Genomic DNA, 6,539 nt, shown 5'->3' with positions numbered 1-6,539 from the left:
CACTTGAGGATTTAGCTCCACCTACAGGAAACAGAAATTAAAACAAATTCTTTGTAAAGACAAAGTTCTCTCTTCAGACACTCATTAACGTAAGATTGTTTTTGCTCTTTGCAAATGATGCTTTTGGCTGAGAAATTTCCAGAGAAGAAAGGAGATTGAACAGAATGGGCAAGAGTCCTATGATATCCATCACTGAGGCTTTGGATCAACGTTAGATAGTTTTTTTCTCTTCATCATAAATTAAAAAAAAAAAAAGGCTTGATTAGAGTAAACCCAGAGCAAAAAGCAATGCATCCTTAGACCAGAATTTAGAAAAATATTGTTACTTTTGATGCCCTCTCTCCTCTTGCATTTTGTACCCTGCCTCTTAAGCACAGCATTTTCTCCAACTATCCAGTATGGCAAAGATTTTAACTCGGCATCTTCCTAAATCCCATCTCTCCCATGTTGTGCCCAGCTATGGAGGTTCCCAGGATTAGAGCTAGTTAATGATTCAGTTCTTTCATTTTGCACATTCATAGCCATTCTCTCCAGGACTTGCTCATGAGACAGAATGGCTGGTGGAAGTGTATAGCCTTAGCCTTGTTCTAAAAAGATTTCTCTCCAGCTGACATCCAAGGCTTGGGGCTAGGGCTGGATAATCAGGACAAAGCTTTCTTTTTTAACAAGATATTTTTCCTCCTTGTCCCATCCTATAAGTGCTCATCAGCTACCTGAGCTCAGCAGACGTGCCATATTATTTCTGAAATTCAAAAAGAATGACGCTAAGCAAGGATGGCCTCCAGGCTTTATGGAGTCAGAAGTTTACACAATTTGGGAGACACTCCTTAAGAAAAATAATGCAAAAATCTGTATGGAAGTGAATGTTTGTTTTAGAATGAGAAGAAACATCTCAGTAAATTACAAATTTTTAAAAAGCTGATAAATGCTCCAAGCATCCCATTTAGAAAAAAGAATAGTTTTAATTAGCTGCCAACATACCTCTATAATACTGTTTTACCTGTACTTTTGATTACATTCCCTTTGATCACCTATTCATAACAGTGATTTTGCAGTATTAAAATATTTTTATTTTTATAAAAACAAAAAGATAATGCCATTTTTATTATAGCATCGCTGGCTAAAATTTGAGATTTTGTTATTGATTGTTTGAAAAAGTTTGCACTACCTTCACAACTCATTGTTGGTAATTCCATGTAAATGTTTAGATTGTTTTCAAATTTAAGACTATCTTGATCAAAGTTATTTCTCCTATGAGCTGTTTCAACTTTAAGACTCTCTTGATCAAAGTTATTTCTCCTATGAGCTGTAAGATTTCAGAGCATTTTTAAGTTTTCTTGTGTAATGACTAATCATACTGTGAATTAACAACACTTCTATCATATGGACTCTTTTGAGTATTCTGAAAAACAAACGAAATTAATTTCAAATTAAGGCATACCCAAAAACAAATCAAATATTGTGTTGAGGTACATAATCATTGTAATTAAATTGCTTTTGCATTACACAGTGTCACTGGAACACCTGTTTTGCAGGCTGCTTTTTTGCTATGCCACTTCATCTGGAAACATGATACTTTGTCAGCACAAGATGCCAGATCAGATATTTTAAGATTCAAACACATGCAACCTCACATACTGACAAACTTGCTCTTCTTAGGTTTGCTACAAGACTGTGCCTTAAAACAGGAATTCTGATAATTTCTATTTCACATTATTACCATTAAAGGGGAGAAAAATGTGAGTCATTTAAAATTGTACATGGCTGCATTCATGAGCACGTTCTTCACAGGGAAGGACTGTTCGTCTGGGCAACTCATCCTCTGATTCTAGTTCATATATCTGATGAAGGGAAGGATTTGTAGAGATTACTTCTGGCTGTGAACATTTCACATGTCTTCTCTTCTACATCCCAGTTCTTTCCAGGATTGGGTCCTTTGAACTGTACATTTCACCATCTAGCCTTTGCATCATCGCATCACAATGCAGGTGAGCTGTCACCATGAGGGGGATAGTATTCCTGGCAGCTTTTTCCAGAACAGAAGAGTTAGAAACTGCCCATAGGAGTGACTATGAATTACAAAAATATTTCTTACGAAACCCAAAATAAGTGAATCCTTGAACTAACTTTCTCCTAGCCAGATATTCCTCGGGCACTGCAGTACCACCCAAAGGGAAGTGTCATAGAGAGGGAATCAAAATGGAAATGATAGTGGTCTCTTACTTTTGTAAATTTTACAAAGTATATTAGCATGGGCAAACATTTATGAGACCCCTTCCAGAATTTTGGAAAGCCTGACTATTATTATGAGGGCATTTCATAGAGGGATTTGCATTTTTAATCAGTTGATTGCATCTACAACTGATTGCATCTACAGTCAACAAAGGAGATTTGCCCTCAGCAATGTGAGGAATCCCTTCATCCAATCAGTTGGAGGGTTTAAAAGCCAGATCTGAGGATTTCAGAATCAGAAAGAATAATTTGTACCTCAACTTTAGTCAGTCAGTTTCCCTGGGGAAAGCAGACTTGTCAGATTGAAGAATCACATTTAACAGAGTTTTCCAGCTTGTGTGGACTGCTATATGGAATTCGGACTTGCCAGCTCCATGATTGCATGAGCCAATTCCTCATAATAAATCTCATATATAAATACACATACATATATAGAGACACATCCTGTTGGTTTTGTTTCTCTAGAGAACCCTGACTAATATACAGGGATATTGTCTTGTTTCCAATTCTAAATGAAAGCACAGCATTCCAAAATGAAGAAACTGTATTTGGGTAACCCTCTGTACCATGAGCAATGACTAGGTACTAGCCAACCTTAAACCTGTGTGACTGAAATTACACTCACCAAAACTTTTAATCTCAGACCAAAGAGAAGATTGCCATCAAAAGATACACAAGTCTCTACCCTGGAGTCACAAGTGTCTCAAAACCCATTAATTAGAAGTTTTTCAGCCTCAGATCTTTCAAAATCTTGTCTCCATAAGATTTTCATTACTTATGCACGAATATTTGTAAAATGGAAGGTTTGGCTGTATTAAATAATGATTCATGGACTTAGACTTTAGAAACAAGCTTCATAACACTTTTAGGCAAATATATTGTACACATTCTGGTTAAATATAAGAAACCAGACACATACTTGTCTATGTCCTCCTTCTGGAAATCTTATGAAACTGATAGAAAAGACGTAAAAACTCACAAAGTGAATGAAAGGAGAGGTAACAGTGGATAAGAGATATTAATGATTATTTGGAAGATAGAAAATGGAAGGACAGTGGAAACTGACCTGGCAGAACAGAAGTTAAATCCTAAGTGGATTTTTCACAAAAGAATCTGGGAAAGATCAAGAATCAGTAGTAAAAAAGTACCTTAAGTAATGGAAGTGAGCAGGTGCTCAAAAGACAGGAGGGTTGATTGACAGTTTGAGTAAAGAATGATCAGATGCCCAGGATTCATTCCCCACTATGTAGAACTGAGTGTTTATGCTTTCCACACCTCAAAAACAATTAAATCCGAGATTTCACACTGGAGTCCACAAAGCATAGTAATGAGTGTTTATTAGACATTAAAATAAAAGTAAGTTCCAAGTTTAGAAACTGAACTATGAGCTCTTCTCCTTCCTTCCTGATAAACTCCAACAAAATTGAAATCTGATCCTATAAGCTTCAGGCAGAAGATTGGACATTTCTTCTCTGGAGTAATTGATCTCAGAGAGGGAGTTTGGGGAGACCTACACATTTTTTGATATTTTAGTCTCCAGCATCAAAATGAATGGATCCATATCCATTCACTAGAGTAATGTCTAGCGACCCACATGCCAAACCATCAACCCCACCATGAACACAGGTCTTTCAAACAGGTTTTAAGCAACAAACTTTTAAATATCAACAGAGAGCTAAACATTTGAATATAACTTCCTAGAAGAAAGCAAGAATCCAAAGCAGCTTTTCCACCCACTTCTCCCCCACGCCGCCTCTCACCTCCCACCTCCCCACCTCCTCACCCCCGGGCGCCTCTCCGGGGGCTCCTCGCTCGCTCTAGCGCCACCGCCTTGGTCCAGCCGCCATCATGATCGTCTACCCGGACCTCACCGGCCATGACGTGATGTTCTCCTCTATTTACAAGATCCAAGAGATCGCCGAAAGTCTGTGCCTGGAGGTGGAGGGGAAGATGGTCACTAGGACAGAGGATGGCATTGCTGACGTGCTCATTGGTGGAAATGCCTCAGCCAAAGGGGGAAAGCAATGAAAGCACAGACATCACCCGTGTTGATATTGTCATGAACCGTCACTTGCAGGAAACCAGCTTCACAAAAGAAGCCTACAAGAAGAACATCAGAGATTACATGAAATCAATCAAAGGCAAAACTGAAGAACAGAGACCAGAAAGAGTAAAAATTTTATGACGGGGCTGCAGAACAAGTCAAGTGCATCCTTGCTATTCCAAAAACTACCAGTTCTATATTGGTGAAAACATGAATCCAGGTGGTGAGGTTGCTTTCCTGAAGTACCCTGAGGCTGGTGTGACCCCATATAGGATTTTCTTTAAGGATGGTTTAGAAATGGAGACAAGTTAACAAAGTTGGCAATTCCTTGGATCTACCACCTGTCATCATAACTGGCTGCTGCTCTTCATCCACACAATACCAGGACTTAGGCAGATGGACTGACGCCATTCATTTATTTTGACCTTGATTTATTTGGAGCGGAGGCATCGTTTTTAGGAAAAACATGTCATGTTAGTTGTCTAAAAATAAAAATGCATTTAAACTCATTTGAGAGAATGCCTCTGAGCTTAATATACTTAAACAAAATTCATCCTGGGTGTTCCTGGAGAAGCTAGAGCCTGTTTGTAGATAACTGCTATAAAACACAAGTCTGTCTTCAGATAATGTCTACAATTAACTTACTTCTGGGACTGGAATACAAAAAACAAGAAGCAAAAGTCTTAATTCTGAGTTGAAGGGAGGAAACCATGCTCATAGCAGTGCCAACATTTGAAGTGGATCTTTATACATTTCATCATCTACAAACAGAAGTAGTTAACACTGGAAGAGTTTTACCAAAAGAATAAAGAGACTATACGAGAGAGAAAAAAAATCCAAAACAAAAAGGAAAAAAAGATTTTGAAAGAAAAATATCAGTAAAATAGAAGAAAGCATCTAAAAAATCTAATTAACATCCTCAAGAGGATAAAAGAACATAATGCATCTTGATACTAAACAAGAATCCTGGTATTAAATACAAATAGATTGAAAATTTAAAATATCATAGTTGACATGGAAAAAATTTGCATAACAAAATCAAAGAAATCTTTCAAGAAGTGACATATAGATCAAACCGTATGAAATTACCATTTTGTAAGTCAAAAATGATTAAGTCTCGATATTCATATGATTCAGTTTAAGAGAAAAAAGAATATGAGAAAATAGGAGCAAAATTAAGAAAATTGGTATTAATTGTAGAGTCCAATATTCAACTTGTAGTAATCCCAGAAAGAGAAAAACACAACTATAGAGGTGATATTAATAAAGATAATATTAAAAAGTCTTAGGGAATTATACTGCATTATTTTCTGTCTCAGAAGGGTCCAATGGTTGTGCAATATATTAGCTAAAAAATGACCCATACCAAGACACACAAATAAAAAATTTCAAAAACACAGGATTACAAAGAAGATCCTCAAACATTCCAGAAAGATATAAACAAAGGTTGGTCACATACAGACGAATAAGAATTAGGATGTCATCGTACATTTCAACAATTACCCAGTCATATGGATGACAATGGGCAACGCCTGAACAATGACTTCCCCTTTAATTCTATGTTGGGGTAGATTAGAGACATTTAAAAATGTGTAATGTCTCAAAATATCTACTTCCAATATATACACTTTCTCAGACAGAGGATGATGTTAAAAACAGAGAGTAGGTCAAGAAAGTAGAAAACTTGAAATCTATAAAACTAAGGAGGCAATAAAAGAGAAGGAGGAGTAAAACTAATGAATGGGTAATGAATAAATGAATAGGATGACAGCTGGGCAGTAGTCCTAGAAAACAACCAGTGTATTTGGAGCAGTTGGATGATGACTTCAAAAGGAAGATTTCCATGGAAGGACAGGGGTTTTGGGGAATCTATATGTTTGAGCATATAAATAGTTTTTCCAATGAGGAGTTTTACTATTTTATTATAGCATTTAGGAGGAATTATTTTAGAAGTATATAGAAAATTAAGCAAATGGCAAACAAAAATAAAACAAAGGATAATCACTACATCCAAGAAAAAGTAAAAGTTGTTTAAGAAGGAAATTGAGTCCATCATATTTTTTCAGCTAAGCAGTGATTACATAGTCATAATAACGCAAATGTTGAAAAATTACTTAGCACAAAAACGATGATATAACTTTGTACTAGTCACAGAAGAGAGGAAGGGAGGTAGGTATGGGAAATAGTACTGGAATTGATCATTCAAAGTAGCAGTATATGAATATGTTTGGAAATATGGAGGTAACAAGAGTAAACATTTGAA

The 6,539-nt window shown here is 36.5% G+C and overlaps 1 pseudogene; it reads left to right on the top strand.

The window, feature by feature from the left end:
* The first annotated feature begins 4,080 nt into the window (after positions 1-4,080).
* On the top strand, positions 4,081-4,588 carry LOC119535206 (annotated as a pseudogene).
* The last annotated feature ends 1,951 nt before the right edge of the window (positions 4,589-6,539 follow it).

Source organism: Choloepus didactylus, chromosome 5 (assembly GCF_015220235.1).
Source record: "Choloepus didactylus isolate mChoDid1 chromosome 5, mChoDid1.pri, whole genome shotgun sequence".
Taxonomy (NCBI): Eukaryota; Metazoa; Chordata; class Mammalia; order Pilosa; family Megalonychidae; genus Choloepus; species Choloepus didactylus.
The sequence above is the reverse complement of the archived record's forward strand: the minus strand, read 5'-3'. Positions and strand labels throughout refer to the sequence as shown.